This window comes from Nothoprocta perdicaria, unplaced genomic scaffold, assembly GCF_003342845.1.
Source record: "Nothoprocta perdicaria isolate Ctin4 unplaced genomic scaffold, notPer1 scaffold_10, whole genome shotgun sequence".
Lineage (NCBI taxonomy): Eukaryota > Metazoa > Chordata > Aves > Tinamiformes > Tinamidae > Nothoprocta > Nothoprocta perdicaria.
Window position 1 is genome coordinate 2,205,079 of NW_020454094.1, and position 20,813 is coordinate 2,225,891.

General features: G+C 41.3%; 1 protein-coding gene across 1 annotated transcript in view; it reads left to right on the plus strand.

Moving 5' to 3' along the window:
* Positions 1 to 4,018, plus strand: part of SKOR2 (SKI family transcriptional corepressor 2) — a 10,753-nt gene extending 6,735 nt beyond the window's left edge. The window contains exon 3 of the mRNA XM_026040043.1: positions 3,957 to 4,018. The gene's annotated coding sequence lies outside the window, so the exon portion shown is untranslated. The remainder of the gene's footprint in view (positions 1 to 3,956) is intronic.
* Positions 4,019 to 20,813: the final 16,795 nt, after the last annotated feature.

The following is a 20,813-nucleotide window of genomic DNA, read 5'->3' on the forward strand; positions in this document are numbered from 1 at the left end:
ACATATATTCAATCGAATAGCTGTTAAGACAGTTGGAGCCTTTGGAGCGCTCAAAGCCTGGTAGTTTGTATCTGCCTATATTTTTTAATGGGTGTATATTTATATCTTCTGTACTTCCATCTCAGTGTCTGTACACAGCATCACTCCAGCGAAAAATATCAGTGGGCTTCAAATTTATGGTGGTCCTGGCAGACTGTCGATGCTACAGGCTTTGTAACTGTAAAACTTGCCTCCTAGGAGGGAGCTTTGGAGCTGCTTGGGAAATAGGGGCACTCGGCTCAAGAAGGTAGGATGGAGAAGTGCAGAAGTTGTGAGAAAAGGGATTAGGAACTGGTGTGGGGACGGGGCGCGGGATGGAGAGCCAGGAGAGTTGTCCTGTTGGTCCATCCTAGGTCTGCTTTGGGTGCGTCACTCATTCTTCTGCCCATCCTTTCCCTGTTGGCACTGCCTGGGCTGGCACGGGAATTTTTAACTTATGCTTAAAGATCACTCTGAGCTTCCCCAGGAAGGAGTGTGGAAAAGCAGAGTGTGTGGTGGTACCTGTGGTGGTACTGGATGAAAAAGCAGCCTGCATATGTCTGGTTTGCTTTTTTTTTTTTTGCATGAAGAGAGGAACTATACACTTGTTTGGAGGAGAATAACTGTAGAAATGTTTCTGTTTTTCTGTTTTTTTTTTTTTTTTAATTAGAAATTCAAGCCTTTGCTGCTGCAGTGGGTGTAAATAAAGCTAATAAAACGCTGGTATCACAAGAAATGTGGTTATGTCAATGTTCAAATTACCAACTCTTACTCAGATTGGTGCTTAAGTAATTTGAAGTATGTTTACCCACTGATGTCATTTCTCGTTTCCTCCGTGGTTGGATATTCATGTTCCAGAATCAGAGTGCCATTTATTTAGCCCCAAAATATAACCCACACGCATTCAATTCAGAATATGCACGTTGTCACAGACTGAGCTGTTTGAGAAGACACAGATAACAAAAGCGTCATCTGAGCCCATGTAGTCTGGAACGCTTTCCAACCTCATCTCCCTATCCAGCAAATATTTTTATTTTGTTTTATTTTTTTTTTCCAACCAAACTGAATTTGGGCCCTCTTAAACAAAACCTATGTGTCAGTACAGGGGGTCTCACAGCTTTCAGTGTATTAAATGCTGCTGAACAGGCACAAGTTTATGTGCAGACAAGACCCAAGAGAGTTTTGGTGGAGCTATTACGAGGGGAAGTGATTTTTTCCTACACTGATTAAAATTCTTTGGGCTTTCTGTTTGTTTGTTTTTAAACACCTATTTAGCTTTTAATTAACATTTAAGAGAAAGGAAACTGATTAAATATTCAATATCTCCTCCCTTTCAATTAAGGTATAAGAGTACACAGCACATGATGAGACCTCTGGGAAGTATGGAAAAACTGAGAAGAGCAGACTCCTGATTATCATTTTGAGGGGTACTGGAAAGGTGAAACCTATCAGAGTATTAGTATTATTATTACTATTAATGATTACAAAGTCAGGACATTTTTTAATATCAGAAAGCAGTTTAAAAATGTAGTTGAGCCTTTAAAGTCATGTATGCGCTTTTTTTTTTTTTTGCCTTTAAATATCCTCACTCTTCCCATCCTGCTCATTCCTATTTTGGTAGCAAGGATGGGCGATTTTTTAACAAACCTTTCTGCAGGTTAGTAGGGATGCTGCAGATGCTGAAGAAGTTATTTTTTTGTGCTTTATGCTCTTACTTCCATCTTGATGCAGCTCTTTTGGTCCCAGCAAGTCGGCAGCTTCAAACCACCAACCCTGAAAGCTGATCCAAGCAGTTGGGAAAGGACTGTCTGTGTTGCCACATGCTGTACCTTAGGATCTAGTCCCTTCCCTGTTCTTTTCCTCCCCCTTGGAGAATCCAATTACCTTCTATCTGTAAGTCTGTTCTTCCTCAAAGTAGCTCATGAAACATTCAAAAAAAAAAAAAAAAAAAAAGCTAAGTGAAAGAAACTGATTTGGGGGAAAAATACCAGTGTTTATCATTTTTAAAATACTCTTTCAATAACTTAAGTTTTTCTTTCAGAATTTTTTTATTAGCAATCATGTTCAGAATGGAACTGTTAACTAAAACAAGAATGATTTTACCTTATGCAAACACCTAAACCTCTGCCTAAAGGGTGATATATTTTTCTTTTGAATTTTAAGCTTATTGTTTCTTTTAATGTTGTGAAACAAATTATCTGAAGAAAATACTTTATTTATATCAAATATATATATAAAGAAAAGTGTGATTGTATATATAAACAGATTTTTTTTTAAATGTAAGTCCTGACAGCAGGTAGCAGTTGTTTAAACGTATGTGGCTGCTCGAGTGATTTTATTAGGAAAGAAGAAGAGTGAGCAGTCCTAAATTGCTTTGATATGGAATATGTTTCATATACTGTACTATGACTTAGAGGTTTACGGGATATAGGAACACATTGATTTTGAAAGTAGAAATACGTGTTTTGCCAAAAGATTTTTGACTGCATTTGAAACTAGACTTTCCAGTTGGACTTTCAAATTAACTCAGTGTCACGACCTGCTATCAAATGCATGTAATAGTAAGAATTCCTTAAGTAGTTGCTATMTTATCTCTTGGATAGCGACCTGTTCCTTGCTCTACCTTAGTATATTCCAAAAAAGCAGGGCTTTTTCTCCAAAACTCGTTTCTGCAAGCACATAAACACCTGGGTAGCTTTACGTATGTATCTTCAGTGGAATTGCTTAGGACTGAAGTTGATTATGTGTGTTTACTCATTGGACTAAAACAAGACTTAGTTCAACAATTGACTGTCTAATATTTTGTTAATTACTAGGAGACCATTTCTACTGTAAGTAAGAGAAAGTCTCCCTTTAATTTCTATGCAAGTGATAGTTGTCTTTTAAAAATCTGTTTTCAGGGCTTTTTGTTTCAAAACTCTATTCATAGAAATTAGCGGAAAATTTCAGAGTTCCAAGGGGTAATTTAGTAAGTCTGTTGAAGGGTTCACACTTAGTTAAACTGTCATCCACGTAAACTTAATGCATTGGGTGTTTTTTTGTTTGTTCATTTTTCTTTTGTAAAGAAAGAAGATTGCAAGAAGCAGTGTGTGTATATTTAGAAATAATTAAATTCCATAATGCAGAAAAAAACACTCTTACTTCATTATTAAAAGGTATGTAAGTTACCCAGGACAGAAATCCCTGGATTTGTTGACTTCAGAGCAGTGTCCTCCGAGTTTTGTTTCAGATGGATAAGAAAGTATATTTGGAAAAGGCCAACCCATGCCATAGGGCTGTAAAAGCAGTGTGAAGAGCTGAAGAAGGCAGGCAGGCTGGTGCAAAAAGACTTTTACTTTAAAAATTTTGGATGGAAAGGGTCTGTGCAGCTGGATAACTTTAGTATCCTTTTGCAAAGAGAGATGAGACTGCAGAGAAGGCTGTGCCCTGTTCCGTGCTTGCCAGAAGGGCTCTCCGAGGCACTGAGGAGACCTCAAGTGTCTGCTGGGAGTTGGGAGAAATTCCAGTCTGTGGTGTAGGGAGATACTTTACTAAACAAGAAGCAAAGCCACATGCACTAACACATGCTAAGCAACGTGGAATGGGCTGTGCTGAAGAAATGGATGGAGTAGCATTTCAGGGAGAGTGTTTCTGCAGCCAAACGTGTTGGAGCAGAGCACGAGAGCACGCTGGAGATCCTGAGAGCCGCGAGGGCTACGCTACCCAGGCCAAAGCTGAGAATCTTCACTTGTAAAGACAAAATATCTGTGGTCACAAAGTGGCTTGTCCTGCTCAGGAGTGGCCTCTGCGTGTTGTGCAGAAACATGTCTTCTTTTTTTCCTTTTTTCTTTATTTTTTTTTTTTATTTCCAGACTCTGAAGCAATTACATAGTAACAACAGTACTGATACAAAGCAATATTGGCAAATCAATAAGTTCTTTGTTTTCCTTTTTTTTAAGGCGAACACACTCAAGAAACCAATTCACCTCATTCACTGAAGAAGGATGTGGAAAACATGGGAAAAGGTAAAATAAATAAGTACCTCTTATGTTATAAAACTGCTCTTTGTTTTAATAGAATATGAGGATAATAGGGGGCATTTTTGTTCTGCACCATATTTTAAGCTTGTCAAGTAACATATGAATAATATATGGACCTTTGGGTGGATATAATTGAGATTAATGCATATATATCAATCAATACATGACACTGTAATATAATACTTTAAAATAATATATTACATTGATTTATATTCATGGCTTTTTGCACAAAATCTATCGTAGGTCTATGCAACACTTTTTTTTTTTAATAACTGCTAAAATATTTTGTCTTATAGTAATGAATTGCTCTGCAACTGTTCTCTCAAGAATTATTTATACAGATCCGTAAAAGCGCTTTTCTTTTCTCTCTGTTAGAGGAACTCCAGAAGGTTTTGTTCGAACAAATCGACTTACGAAGGAGACTAGAACAGGAATTCCAGGTGTTGAAAGGAAACGCATCTTTCCCAGTGTTCAGTAAGACACGTATCTGTGGTTTTGGCGTTACTTGTGGGTTGTTGCTTGTTGTGCTTACTCAGTGTTGAAGTGGAAGAGGCATTTTCTCAGGTGTCTTGCCAGGATCTTTGGCTTAGTTTAGCTCGGGTTGATGAGATTTTTGCTGTGTCTTTTCAAGCTGCCCAAACAGGTCTTTTTTAGAGAAAATCTGAAGCTGGWTGTCTCTTTTTGTATATATTTTACTGGAAAAAAATATATGCCCATATGCCCATTGAGTATACTGATGTTGCTGGAGTAGAGTGGTGTGGAGTAGAGTGCCTCCAAGTAAACTTTGATCCCAGAACTCCTAGAAACTGTGAAATTCAAGTCTGTTGGAAAAGAGGGTCTTCAAGCATAGGACCATCCTGCTGCTTCCTGTGCTGCACTCCCTCTGTGCTGGAGGGAGTGACAGAGATTAGTAAAACACACCTGGGTTTGGGGGGTCCAGCAAAGTCAGTCTTTGTAACTTCCGTCTTGGAGGCTTCTGAGATCACTGTAATTTAGCATGACCATCTCCAGCCGATGCTGGAGAATTAATCTGGCCTGTGTTTGAGAAGAACAAAGATCCTTTTACATTTTTTGCTCTTGAGAAGGGCTATCTGGGATGGTTCTTTCACCGTGGATCTTAAGCAGGGTGATGCGCATGGTGCTGGCATGTCCTGGGCATACATTTAACAAAAGAAAACAAATGGAAGACTGGAAGGATTTTTGCGAAGCATCTGGAGGGTTGAATTTCCGACATTGGGATAAAGTAAAAGATCTACTGCTTGAAGGCTTTCAAATTGTGCTGGCAGCAGCAGTGGAAAATGTGTTTCCAGAAGAAAACCTGCGTAGGTCAGGACAAGAGTAAAGGCTCTGCCATCTGTACTGAATGCAGCATTACAGACTTGCAGTGACCACAGTATCTCCTTTGCTGTCTGACAGTCAGAGCACAACATAGAGTTTGGTATTGAGTGCAGCCTTTTCAGTCTCTAGATGCACAGCTGCCTGCTCACTCTTTTCAGCTCTGTTAAAATTAACCTGAAGGAAAAAGCCAGTTTTTGCCCATGTTTTCTTTTTTTCTTCCTGAAATCCAAAGAGCATCTAATAGCACCTTCATTTGATATTTTCRTAATAGTGATTTTTTTTTCAAATCTGCTTTTTAAGACTGACTTTTCATACTTATTTTCCTGTAAGACTATGCATGGAAGAAGCATTGTGTAGTGCTATGACTCGCAGCAAGGCAATATATCTGCTTTAAAACCAGACTAACTACCAGACTGTTCTGCATTTTATCAACTTCTGTTAACACCTACAAAATAAAAGTAATTGCCGTAAACCGAGGAATGTTGCTGTTGTTTGGCATGCAGGGAAAAAAAAAAAGGTGGGAACACAGAGAATTTTTCCTATTTAAAGCAAATATATTTTTTTTCCCCTTTTCTGTAACGCCAGACAGGGTAAGTTCAGGGAAGCAAAGAAGTGCGAGACAAGACTCCGGGAATGACTCCATCTTTAGCCCAGATATCAAAAGATGTAGACAGCTTCATAAATAAAGGAGAAGAAGAGCCTGAGGTGATACAGATATTAATGAAAGAAGGGTAACCTCATCCTTCAATATAAATTCAGTCATTACTTGGGTTTGGGAGTGAGGTAATTTTCAAATAATTTGTGTAGATCAAGACACTGATGTGTGGTATTGGTGAAATGGCATCTTGGAGCTTTGCCATTCAGGACGCTCATTTATCCTTTTGTTCTTCTGCAGTAAAATTAATGCTCTGTCATTGCCGTGTAAATAAACACTGCAATTAAACCACATGAAATACAATTCAAATAAAAGAAAAGAACGCATATGGCCGACCAAGGAAGTGGCATCTGTGTACGCCGGCTTGAAAAATATGTGGTTTCCATGTACCACAAAGTAGTGGTCAATTTTGTTCAAGATAAAAATAGAAAACACATAATGTACTATAAACAATATAGGCAAGTGACCGTAAAACCTATGTACAGATTTAGATTTACCAAAAAATAGCCCTCCTCCACATGTAATAAAATGACAAAACAGGCTTTGCAAAGCAAGTAAGTGTATGGTGCAAGATGAGTGTCGTTTGTGCTCTAAAGAAGTAGGAGATCCRTCTAAAGAGAAGAGGTCTGTTCTAGGCTCCCACTGCTAGTCCAGGCTGCAGTTTTAGGTCAGATAGTAAAAACTGTGTTTATTTTACCAGGTTTCCCTAATTTCTGTCCGCTTGTGGTGTTACCAGATAGGAACTGGGGAGAGCAAACTTACGAGGGAAAGTGGAAGTTAAATATTTTGGGTTTAAGGTTCTGTTGATGAACCCGTTACGGCTTAGAGGCACCTGAGTCTGAAGAAGGGAGCTAAAATGAGGCAGACTGCAAGCCTTGAAATCAAGTGTGGCTCGTTGCAGCATTGGGCAGAGATCTGAGTGGCCATAGGGACTGAGTCTTTTAATCTTCATCCTGTCCCTAAAGCTGCCGAGGACAGAAACACACGGATAATTTTGACTTGCAGCGGTGGAGGTTCTTCTTGTGCTTTGGCTTTAAAGTTTTCTCAGCACTTTTTTTTTTTAAGGAGAGAATTTATCTTTCTGCAAGGAACCGCCATGCAAGATAAGAAGATAGTGCTGCGTGTCTCAAACATTTTTATTGGAGGCTCTCGAAAGTTAACTCCGGAGTTAACTTCTTCAGGTCTTGCATTTGGAGCATGTTTTGGTCATTACACATTGACAGCACCTAACCACAGCCCACAGGAGTGCTGTGCAGTCCTGCGTGCATGCTCCTCTCATGCAAATCCCTATTAATTAAGARCTGATCTTCTTAGCAAGCTCCATCTCCTTCAGTACTACTATGATGGTTGCTTCTCCATGGCTTAAAATGTGGCCTGTGGTAATTTATGAAACAAACCCTTGTTTTCGACCGTTTGGACCTTTATTTTTGTATTGCTGTTGTACTTGAAAACTGAAGATAAGGTCTCCCTTTTGCRTATAAGGCCACTCAGCACCCAGCCAGAGGGTCCCTCAAATATTTTGCTGCCCTAGCTGGACTTTATGCACGTGTTTGTAGTGCAGCATAGCTGTGCTTAACAACATGGGTAGTAAAACTGTGGAGACATAGGCTGGATAGTTAGAAAGTATTTAAGTTTATGTTAAGAAAACTTGTTAAATATTCATATATCTTTCCTCCTGGGTATTGCTCATGGCTTTGTGTTCAGTCTCAAATAAGTGCTGCAGGAAAAAGCATTATCCTTAACCATTAACACCCCATTTCCAGGGCAAGCTGGAGCCCTGGCAGTGCAGCACGAACAGGGTTTCTGTGCTGTTTGCTCTGAAAGCAGTGAGGCTGTTGGGAGGAAAGTGTTGAGAAGAACTTGTCCACGTAGCCTGTTCCTTCTGTTTCCTGAAGGACTCATCAAGTGGCAACAGGTCTGAGCCTTTAGTGACGGGGACAGGGCTCCACCAGCTTTTTATTCTGCGCTGCTTTTTTTTGGAAAGCAAGGGAAGAAGTTCAGACCTGTCTCGGTGCTGTCCTTGGTGCTGTCAGCTGCTTTCTCTTGTCGGGTTGGCACAGAGGGAAGAGGCTGAGCAGTTCCATGTGCTATTACTTGACATCTAAAGAAGTTCATTGAGATGACATTGCCATGTCCTTCACCCTTCCTCTTGCTTTCTCTTGGTCTGAAGTCTTTCCGGTGCAATTTAGGTCTATCTGTGACTCTCAGTATCACACTAAGGGGTTAATCTATTCATCCGTCATGATTTATAGATAAACAGTCCTAGCTGCCTGGCCTCCTCCAGCCCCTCTTCATTTGAGATGCTCTGTGCCATATTTTTTTGGCATCCACCTTGCTGCTTCCTTAATTTTCCTTAATCCTTAATTTGATCCATCCATGTCCAKGATCAAAATGTGATTTTCTTTTCTCTTCCATTTAATTGTCCATTGTGGTGATGGGCAGATCTCCTCCATGCTGGAATTTTCCAACTTCATTTCTTGTGGATACTTTTACTTATATTTGGCTCTCCTTTTTCCCCCACCCTGCTACAGACTAGCAGTTCATCTTCTGTCAAASAGAGGTTTTCTGAAATGGTTTGTGAAGAGGGGAATAAGGGAAGGAGGACCTATCTGAGCACAGAAACTCAAAGACTTTATTTAACCCTTCCATGTTGCTGCTTATGGAGTTTTTTTGTTTTCTGAGTTTTGTTTGGGGCCGTCAGTACTACGTGATAACCGTAAATCAAATCCTACATCCTTTAGTGCATTCTGTTCTTATCTTTTGGACATTCCTGTTGAAGGCAGGGCATTTAGACCAAAACAAAGGAAAGCAGTTTTTGTTCTTCTCCTCAGAGCTGGTAGAAGTTTTTCCTGACTGATGACTGCAGAATCTGGCTTACTGAGGAGGTATCATTCCAAGAATGAATGTTAGCAACAGAAATTTAGCAGCCTGTATTTGCTAATTTGGCAAATAGCTGAATGTATTTTTTCCCMAAAGTTTTCTGTTTCTTACAGTGTGTTCTATTAGTGAAGAAGTTTGTGAAGCCCATTTTAGTTGACTTTGCAGTGCTTTGCAGTTCCTCAGCCTGTGATTGGGTTTGATTTTATTTGATTTATGTGAATTCTGTGATACGGGGCTCTCTTAATTACTGCAGCTACAGTTTCTTTCTCTTCCAACCCACAGATAATTTTCAAGATCAGATGAAACGAGAGCTAGCATACAGAGAAGAAATGGTACAGCAGCTACAAATTGTAAGTTTTTGTTTTGGTAAAATGCTACAAACGGTCTCTTTATGCTTTTCAAATGCGCGCCTCAAACTTTTGCCTTGTGAGCCATGCAGATGTATGATTACAGAGTTCATGATACCTTATACCTAGCAGAATGTAAACATGCAGTTCTCAGCTGGCTTAGAGTCTAATTACTTGGAGATTTACTTTCATCCAGTAACCAGATGGGTCTTCATGTTTCAACTAAATGGCATGTGTTGCCTTGACACAGAGAGGTACTTCTTCAGAGAYGTGAATCCACGGAACCTTAAGCAGTTAAATGTTTCCTCCTCTCACAAGTTGCCAAGAGGTGAAATCCAGCCCTTGGTGCAAGGCCAGATTCTCACTGGCAGACTTTAGGATGGCTCTTTTTGAGAAAAAAAAAGTGATTATCCTAGCAGCAAAGGTTCAGTTTTTAGGTTCAGATTTGGTGCATGCAGACAGTGCTGCTTGGTTTCTCGTTTGTGTTTAGAAATAAAGGGTGTGTGTGTGTGTGTGTGTGTGTGTGTGTGTGTGTGTGTGTGTGTGTGTGTCAGTGCAGCTCTAGGTGCTTGCACACAATCTGTCTGTTTTGAAAGCCTGGTGTAGCGGGAATAACTTAAATCACGGCTTGAACGTGTGAGGTTGGTTCTCAGGTAACTTTGTTAAGGTGTTGCTTATCTTGCTTATCTAAGGTGTGTGTTACCTTCCACTAACAGCAGAGTATCGCAGTGAACAGGAGGCTGTCAGCTAATGCTTTCTTTTGGTAGTACTTTTTCGGTGGTCAGTCTGACATTATTGAGCGGGGTTTTGTTTTTGAGGCGGATTTGCTCAAAACCCCTGTGTACCTGGAGCAACCCTGTGCTCAAACATCTACATTTTCCTTGTGTTTGTCACAGGCCCTGGAGGCGAGTTCATCCAGCCTTTTGTTATTGTCATTTTCTAATAGATGGGTTGGGATATTAAATAAAAAAGCTAAAGGCCGAGGTTGTCAAACTCGTGCACCTGTGGGTAGAGGCATTTAGGACTTTATTTTTAGAGCTGATTAACATGCCTGCTCATCATTCCTGCTGACTTCAGAGATTTCAGTGAGAGATGGAGTATGCTGGCAGGAGGTTTAGTGAGAAATCCCAGTCTGGAAGATATTTGGAGTATTTTTGCTGCCAGTTTTCACTCTTCCTTTCCTCCAATCCATGTCGTGTTCCCCTTTGTCTCCCAGTGCCCAGCCSGGAGCTTTGCTGGATCTGTACATTACATTGTTAGGTAAGATGGTAATTAGGAGCCATCCTGAATGGCGCTTTCTTGGCTGCTTTGAACTTGAGGCATGCAGCCTAGGAGCCCCTGCTGTAAAGCACATTTAAACGCAAAGTTTTGGGCCCATTTGGGCCCCCATCATTTGGGCCCATTTGAGCTTCTGGAGAGGGTCCAGAGAAGGGCAACCAGGATGATTAAGGGAATGGAACATCTCTCGTATGAAGAGAGGCTGAGTGAGCTGGGCCTGTTTTCTCTGGAGAAGAGACGGCTCAGAGGGGATATGATTAATATGTATAAGTTCAGGAAGGGAGAATGCAGGGAGGAAGGGGACAGGCTGTTCTCACTGGTGGCCAGCGATAGGACGAGGGGTAATGGCCACAAGCTGAAACACAAGAAGTTCCGWCTCCAGGTGAGGAGCAACTTCTTTACTGTTAGGGTGACAGAGCAGTGGAACAGGCTGCCCAGGGAGGTTGTGGAGTCTCCTACTCTGGAGGTCTTCAAAACCCGCCTGGATGCCACCCTGTGCCACATGCTSTAGGTGTGCCTGCTTGAGCAGGAAGGTTGGACTAGATGATCTGTAGAGGTCCCTTCCAACMTTAAATATTCTGTGAATCTGTGAATTTCAGCCTTTATCTCTTGTGTTGGCTGAACTTCAGCTGCCTAACTCTCCCTCCTCAGGGAGCAATTGAGTGGACAGTCTCTGCTATTTGTTTGGTGGCAAAATCCTGAAGTTGTTATTGAAATGGGATCTCACAGAGCTCCAGCGAGTGATAGTTTTTCTGGTTTACAAGAAGTGATGAAATAACAAGGTTCAGTGTAGAGCATTTTCTTGGGCAGGAAAAGAAATACGATCATGTAATTCACACCCTTTGCACTTGCTGATGTGTGCTGCAGAAAGACTAATAGTCATTTAATCATTAAACAGAGCTACCTGAAAGTACTTAAAAGGACTGGTTTCAACRTGTAATGCACTGCACCAGCAATTCAGGACCTCTTCACTCACTGTGGCTGCTTGAGTTTAATTATTGTTAATGGAAATACTGTCAAAGCATCAGTCTTTATACTTGCATTTGGATATGCCTCCTGATCTCAGCGAGGCAGATCAAGTACCAGTGAGACCAATATAATAAAAGGATGTTTGCACTTGACAAACTGAAAGACTCCAGCAAATTACAATGTGTTTGYTTAAACTGTATGCAGAAATCTTCACTGATGTTTTGGCTGATAATTGAAATGGAGTCAGCACTTTTGTCACAATAATCCTTGCGGTTGCTCTGAATTGCTCCTACATAAATATCTTTTGAGCAGTTATATCTAGAATAAAGATTAATGAACTGAGTTGGCCAATGATAGAACTCTGGCCTTCTTGGGTTATGTTATGGATGAATTAAGCCCCTTGGTTCAGAATACATGAAAGATATAGTTACTTTTTAACTATTTTTTGAATAGGGGTAATTTGGGTTTTGTGTGTGTGTATCCTAGGTTATCGTGTTATTGCTTTAACAGAACTGCCTATACTTAGTTTTCTTGTGTGCAAGAAAAATACAAAGAGAAAAGCAGGAGTGTTTAATGCATCTTCTGACCATAATTTTATTTGTAATTCRATTAAACTCAAACTTTGTTCATTTAATTTGTCAGACAGAATTTGTCTGAATTGCTTTCTAATTTTGCAAATCACAAAAATGCTCAGAACTAGTTTCCTTTGGCTCTTCTCTTCACCTGTGAAGGAATATGCAATTTAATTAGTCTGTTTTGCAGAATTATGCAGGACCATGAAGGCATCTCTTTGTTTAAGAACTCTAAAAGTGCTTAGTAGATGTATGCTTTGCAAAAATCACAATTTTACTCATTTTAAAATGGAATTCTACAAACTTTCCCTAGCCAAGTGACTGATTAGTCAGTTACATTTTCAAAATAAAACTCTTTTTATTTTGTGGGGGGGACACTAAATCTAGAAACAACAGAGTGAAATTAGGCATAAAAAAATAACCAAAGAAAGTGAAAAGTATCTCCTTGACAAATGTTACAACTTTCTAGGGCAAATGAAAGTTGGATCCCTACTGTTACACGGAAGGGCTAGTTGAAAACAGTACATCGCGTTCAGCCAATCCTTACCATTAGTCTTCCTTCTTTTTTTTTTTTTTTTCTTTTAATATATCACAGTTCTTGAACGACATTGTGAAGCTGCAGTGCAGAACGTGATGATAAATGGCCACCCCAGTGCCCCCATGCAGAGAAGTTGGGCTGAGCTGGGATGCCAGGTCCGGGATGCGATGGCTCGGGCTCCARGTGCCCTCTGCTGTGCCTGCTCAGTCATTACGCTGTGCAGCAGCAGGAACGTGCGATGGGTTTAAATTCTTTTAAAAGTCTCCCTTAAAACAGGGTTTAATCAATTATTTTTAATGCTCTGTCCACTCAGAACTTGTACAAATTATTTTTTGGCTTCAGGAATAAGACTCAGGAAAATGAGGAGCAGTTTCTTTTTGTCAGATCCTCTGCGGTGGATATTGACTTCCTTGGATGTACCGAGGCTTGGTGCCCTCAGCTGGAGCAGTTTGACCCTTCAGCAATTGCTGTTAAGAAGGGAGTTGGTCAGAGTGTCTGGAACAGCCACCAGGAAGTGTCACAATCTGTGCCAAGGTTTCTGCCAAGTGCCAGGAAGGAACCGATCGTCATATTTAACAAAAAATGGATCTTAAATCCCTGATTGTGTTATCATCCTCCCCCTCCATCCAAGTATTGTCTTACAAAATAGCAGAGTAAGGAGCATGTGCTTGGAGGTCGTGGCTTCTTGCAGGAATGGATCATCTGGCTTCCATTATTAAATTTATTTAGATTAAGCATTCCCTTGTATACGGAAAGGACCACAGAGATGAAATCGTAGATGGAGGTAAATTCAAGCCTGGCAGACATGGTGCAGCTTCAGAAGAGCTCATCTGGCTTTAGAGTTGGCTCTTTCTGTCCAGTGTGACCAGAACGTCATTGATCACGACAGCCTAGTCAAGTTGAATTACTCAGCTCCTACTTGAGACTCTGTGTCTGTCTGATCCTGTCCTCTAAGCAATTGTCTTACGAGAATCAAATGTCATGTATGAACTTTCTGCCTGCCTGGTGGGTGCAGTAGATCAGAAACTGCCTTTCAGTGCAGTGATTTTATCCTTCATGTTTTTGTGAACTCCTCTAAAACCTTACAGCAGAACAGCAAAGCACTGAGTAACAAATTTAAGTCCACTGCTCTTAGGCCAGCTTCTCAATTTTGCTTTTGTGGATCCCTTACAAGTAGTTTTTAGGGTCCCAGCGACCACAGAACAGAGATGGGGGCCACTCTTGTAGCCCGGGCAGCAGGAAAGCCTAACGAAGTGTTTGTCACCCTGCCATGGTGATTCAGAGGACCAGGGGCAGGTAGTCATCCATCCCACTGCTTTAACATATGAATAAAAGGCAGTAGATCTTGGAGATGTGGGAGAAATGGGAGTTATTCAGAYAGTCTTTCAGCTTTCCCATCTCAAGTGAAATGTGTTCTTTTTTCTTTTCTTTTTTTCTTTTTTTTTCTATTTTTTTTCTTTTTTTTTTAATTTTTTAAAATTTTTTTATTCCAGTGACTTGGCTTCCCACTGGCCTAACTTTGGGCTGCTAGTAATGTTCTGACCTTAAAAGTGGGTCCACTTAGAGCTCCTCTGGTGTTTGATGGCCTCCTACTCTCAGTGCTGTTTTGAATCAACTCTTGTTCTTCAGAACCAGGCAATAAAATAAACCAGGGACTATCTGCCTGCAAAACTGATTTCTGCCTCTGCGTTGTCTTTCATCCCAGCCTTTAAAGATTCACAAGGAATATTTAGAGGAAGAAAAAATCCCSCCCTGTGTTAAGACTGCTAGATCTTTAGAGGTATGAGATCATCTTCCTCTGGGTCCTGCCGTAATTAAGAAAAGCACCAGTAGATTTGATTTCAATTTTATGTTGTGCATGGAAAATAGGTGCTTTGTACAACTGGTGTGTTCATTGGACATGCAAGGAAAATCCACATTTTTATGCACACAGTCCTTGCTCACTGCGTGTCTGTCACTCTGCATTTGACAAGTTAAATTGGGATTTGTGGTTTGCTCCTTTGCTTAAAGGGGTCAAACTAGATTGAGTGACCTTGGCAAGAAGGTTGGAGTCCAACACTGGTTCAGTGGCCTGGCTGTTAGATCTCTTGAGCTGGGCTGGTGCTGAAGTGCTGAACAGTGACAGACAGATCATAATGGGCATAAGATTTGTCAGATTTGTCAGCTGGGTCTTCACTGTGTCTTGCCAAGTCCAAGGGATATTTCATTAATTTAACACCCCTCTCACCCCTCCCCAAAAAATACGTGGACTCTGTGAGTCCATTATTTTCATTTGATCTTGGTGGAATTACCTATATTTAAGCCAAAACAGAACTGAGTTCCATGTAATTCTGCTGCACAGTCCCAAATAGAATTCAGTTCTTCTGCATGTTTGGTGGTGTGAATTGGGAAGAAGTCCTTTTGATGCTGAAGCCAGAATATAGATCCCTAAGTACGTACAGAAAACCAAGCTATTGCTTAAACAGAAGCCATTTTAACTCAGTATTTTGTTTGCCAGTGACCACTTTTTAAAGATAGGTTAGCAAAACTTGTGTCTTGACAGTATATCTGGGCATACTTTAGGTTAGTAGCATAGAGCAACATCTCTTTCCTTTAGAACTTGAAGAAATTCTGAAAGAAAAATAATATATATGTTCCAAAGAGCCACAAGGCAGCCTGGGCTATTGCTTTTGTGCAAAACCCCTGTTCTGTGGCTTTAGTGTGCTCCAGTATTTAAATATTGGTAGGAGAGAGGCTGCATTTTTTGAGCTTGACTCCCTATTTCCTTGCGCCTGTGCTGACAGTTACACATATTGCACAACCCAGCCTCCGTGGAGGTCTCTGCACTCAGCCTATACAGCCATATGTATCCACACAGTGCAGTCGTGGAGACTCACCTGCCACTGCAAACTTCATTATTTTGTTATTTGTTGGTTATTTTCACCTGAACGTGTGGGTTTTTTTTCTTCTGTTTAATACATGAATTGTTGTTTCCCAAAGTACCATGTGTGGAAAGAGGATGTGTTTTTTTTTTGTGGCAGCTCAGGTTTGCATCCAGCCCTTTCCTGCATAAACAGACTCGGCATTTAGAAGGGCTGGCTCTCTTGGCTGGACACTTCTGTGACTGAATTTTCATGCGTGCTCTTGAGAAATGAGAAAGAACACCTTTCAGAAGCCCATCAAAATACAGTGACTTGGAGCAGCTGAAATTCCCCTGTCAAGCAGTGCAGGTCAGGGTGGTCTGTTATCTCATATCCCACTCAGAGGTCGGCTGGAAAGGCGAAGTCTCCAAAAGCAGGTTGTGAACAGAAATGTTTTTGATGTGGTTGGGATTGGGAAATGCTGTGTCTGCAGCCGTGCACATTAACAGTGCTTTGGTTCATGCTGCGGTGCAGCCTCACAGCTTCATTCTAAAATCCTAGGATGAAGGATGAATCCTAGTTTTGTGGATAAAACAAACCAAGCTGTGCTCCAGGGATGCACCCCATGTGCTTCATCTCTTAACATGTGATCACTACCCAGGACCAGGCCATAGCCTGAAGTAAAACCCCCGGCTGAAATGCAGCGTGGACCCTGGGTCCTTTGTACCAGCTCCTACCTCTGCGCTTACCTTACTGCCTGACTTAGGGATATAGACTTAATCATAAGAAATAAATTGCTTGATGCCCCAAACCCCACCATCCATCCAGGGCTACTGAATTTTGCTACCCRCCTGAGCGCTGATCCTTTTTGTATCAGCAGTCACGATGGATGCATAGAATGGGGCTGTATCATGAATCTGCCACAGCTCTGGAGTKGTGAGAGGCTGTTCCAGCAGGAAAAGTAGAAAAAACAGCTGTAGATGACTTAGAAATCACTGTTTTCCTTGTGGAATACTCGAATAAACCAACACATATTGAGGAGATGCTGATGTGCCAAATGTAGCAGAGAAGTGGATTTAGCATAGCTAGTTTCTGACAGCGCGTTCCCTGTCATATAATTTGGGACAGTAGAGCCTAGGAGAGATGTCCTAGATAATTGATTGCCATCCAAAGTGATGTTGCTTCTTGGGCAGTACGAGTGATTGGGGGTGTGTGAGCAGGAGAGGAGAAAGTGAGTGGTAGAAACATCACAGGTCTGGGCCAGAGAGAGCTTATTCTAGCAGTTTGACTGTGGCCCGCTTTGCCCCCAGGTTTGAATGCATCTGGAATATAAATCATACAAATGGGTGATCCTGCAGATTTTTTCTTTGCTCTTTCTCTTGTTCAGGCAGGTCAGGATGGATACATTTGGTCACAGGTGACAGTGCAGGTACTGCAGCTTACACCAGCCCAAAGTGAGACACTGAGCACAGTCCACACAAATGCCCTCGCACGCTCTGGGCATCGTGTAATTAAAACCAAAACGAGGATTTAAGAGAGTGCACGGTTGGTGTAAGGGCAGCCTGCAGAACAGTGGATGTGGGGGCACATGTGTGTGCTCCTGGTATCCCGCTGGAGCAGGTCGCTTCAGCTCACGGCTCCATTTGCTCTTCCTTTGCCCAGCCCATTTGCAGGCTCACACAGCCGTATTTGACATTATCCTCAATATATTGCGGAGTGCCTGGCACCAGAAGCAGGTCACCTCGGCGTGCAGTAGTACCAGGGAGYGCAGGAACATGTCGTTGGCTATTCCCAACATGGAACCCTCCAAACAAGTCCTTGCAAAAGGCAGCATCAAAGAATAGTGAATTTGTGGTCCAATGGATTCCCAGTCAGGGAGAAATCTCAGAGCAATTTAGGTTTTTGTATCCTRAAAGCCCCGCATTGCTAAAGAACAGCCCCTCGTGGTATTCCCAGTAGTCAGTGAACACATCACTCCACTGTAGTTCTAAATATAACTGTATTCCCTAATACGCCTATGTTCTCCCTAATATGCCTGTGTTCTCTGTTTTCCTTTAATTATTTGTTCCACTTCAGTGGCTTCCCCTCAGACTGGTGCCAGTCACAGATAACTATTATGAACTTGCTAATTATGGAAGCTGGAAGACTCCTGCTTCCAGCCTGCTCTGTTTCAGCTGCACAGAGATCCATGGGTTTTGCCTGCACTATTATAGACAAATGATTTCTATTATCTCACAGACAGCAAAGTGCACAGTCATTTTATTTCAACAACTGATGTAAATAAAACATCAGGAGAAAACTCCCCCCTTAACACTGGATTTTAAGATCTGTCATTTTAATTGGGGCACTTGTTGGTTCGTTCCTGCTTCAACATTCTTGCAGTGGTGTAAAGACTTCTACCCTTTAATGCACTTTCTCCTAAGATTATGTCAGGAGGCAGACAAAACCTTTCACTTCCAGAGTTTCCAGCTTTGATGCTCATTAGTAAAACCTCAGCTTAAATTAGTGCCTTTGTTTTTATGTCGTTGCAGATTCCCTATGCAGCAAGCTTGATCAGGAAAGAAAAGCTCGGTGCACACCTCAGCAAAAGCTAAAGGTGAACTTGTAAAAGAAGAGATGCTCTTCTCACTGGCCTGGCCATCAGGTTTTTGTTTGCAGCCGTTGCAAGAATTAAGAGTCAGTCTGTTGCATGATGTTACTGATTTTGACTGTGGACGTGTTGTGCAGTGGTGCAGAGCTGAGAACTGATCCCACCCAAACCACGAGGTTTCCCTGGGGTAGGTCAGCTCACTGATGAGCTGATAATTCAGTGAATCCAGGCCTAGGGGCCTCAGTGCTTCTRCTCTCTGGCCCTGGAAAGTGACATTGGGGTAACGTGTTCAGTGAAAGGAAGGGAAACTACCTTGACAGGTTCCATGCGATGAAGTTGGTAAATGAAACAGAGCTTCTGGGAGGAGACTGCAGCTGAGGGAATACTAGAAAGGCCAATGTAGTTTGGGAGCGTTTAAAAGCACCAAAGGAGTGGTGTTTTTAAGGAGTATGGCTCTCCACAGTTCACTTTCCTGCAAGTGCTGATTAAACTGTTGGCCACATGTAGGATCTTCCTCAATATAAGGTTGTTTTTCAGTAGTGATTTTCAGTAGTGTTCAGTTAGAGAGGACAGTGTCTGCAGCATCAGTGGCCTTGGAGATCTCAGTTCCCAGTGCCAGACCCTGACCATTGAAATCACATTCTCTTTTTACTCTTGTAAGACAAGGAGATTTAGGCTTGGAGATAAAAAAAAGCCTGTCKCCCTGGTACTGGGTCACACTGCAAGATCTGACTTGTGGATTCATTGAGTAATCCCTGAGGTGGAATAGGCAGATGAGAAAAAGAGAGCTGTTCATACATAAAGTCCTCAATAATCCACATAGGGAAGAAAATAAGAAGAAAATCCAGGGTATTTGAACACGGGTTTGATGCTTTAGGGGAAGGRAAAAGTAGATAAAGTAGTAAAATAAAACCACTAGGAGTTAGTATAAAATAACCAGCTAACCAATATCCTTGGCTCCAAACTCTGCTTACTGGGTTAATGAGGTTAATTTAAGAATCAAATCGATTTCTTTTGCCCTCTTGTGTGTATTTTCTTACTGTCTGCCAACATTTTCCAGTTGCATCTACATTAATCTGCATAGCAATTTAAAATAAATTCAGGGGTAGTAATGCCCTGAATATAAAAAGAAATGAAAGCTCCCCCTTCCCTAAATGAGAAAGAGAGGGTCCTGACCTACACTATTTGTCCCCAAAATTGATCTAAAATAAAAGTCTGCCTGAGGATGGCAGCACCAGATGAACCACTTGCTCCCAGCCTGCATTTTCTCAGCCGATTCTCCCTGCCAGGAAGGTGCTGCCATCCCAGCACTAGAGTTCCCTGCCCATGTGCTGGCAACGGGAAGGACGGCTTCATTTCTCAGGCTGTTTTTGTGTTCTGTGGCAGACAAGGGGGATTTCTCTAMGCAGGCCCTAGCGCCTTCCAAAGCTCAGTTGTTACTTAACTGCTAAGCTAGATCAGTCAAGCAGAGAGTGGTAACCGGATCGTTCAGCTGCAGTTTCAGATTCTCCACGTGCTGGGCAGCAAAGTGTCGCCTCAGGAGGTGGGCACATACATAAACACACGAGCCACCAGGGGAGGAARGAACCTGGGCACTGCTGAGCAGCCACTCAGCTCGTCCTCAGTGTTTCCACAGCTGGGCTGCTTGTGTTTAGTCACTTTGCACTTCATCTTTAACAGCAGGATTTCCACGTGACTTGCAAACATTACATAGCTAAACTTAGGATGCATCAGGAGCAGGTGATGATATAATGTATCCTTTTTTTTTTTCTCTCTAGAGATTATAAGTAAATTTTGTCCATGTCTAACTGAAAAAAAACCTAAACATTGTGTTTAATGTTAGTAACATTTTCTCTCTTTTTTATTATTCCTAGAGCACAGAGTCTTTTGCCGCTGTTACCCTGTAAGTTATAACCCACCACTCGGCAATCTGACTTGTAAAAAGACTGAGAAAATGGAAGGGCTTGGGAATTTAAAGAACAAACAAATCAGGTTCCTCATAACCCAAGGACAAGTGACCTCAATGCATCATGGACAACCATGTAAAATAGAATGTAGCAGCCATTTAYTAGTAAAAACAAAACAAAATCAAAAAATGCCTGTCCTGGATCTTTTTTGGTGGTACCAAAGTTTAAGTCTCTGTGTTTTTAGAAGGACTACTGAACTTGATAGAGAAAATGCTTTTGATGAATCGTACAGATAAGCTGTGAAAGGAACTGCTGATCTTTTCAACGCCACAGACACTGACAACATCTGCCAGTTCATCTTTTGCTTTTGAATAGTGATCATTTTATGGAAAGAAACATGCGTCTCATCGGATGGGCCAGAACCACATTTGGATGGATGGATAGAAAAGCGTTAGCCATACACAGTGCTTTTTAAAAGCAGACTGGAAATTCTGACACCCCTTTCCTCCCAGCCCCTTCTTCCTCTGGTATTTTGCCTGCTGTATGAATTAAGATTGTACTCCTCTGGAAATATTTTACAGTTTAATATTGAGTGTAATTAAGAATATAATCACTGTTATCAAAAAAAAAAAGGTATTTAACTCTGTTGTAGTTTCTTTATCATTCATGTGGATAAAAAGTCTATAATAAAAAAAAGAAAACTATGAGATAATAGTTGAGCTTCCCTGTAATTTAATGCTATGTCTGCTTACTAAAGAAAATACTGGGAAAATTTATTCCCAGGAATATCTTTTCAGAAATATTTTAATTCATAAATATGTACGACCTTTAAAGTATTTTGCAGCAGAAATCTTGCCCCTGT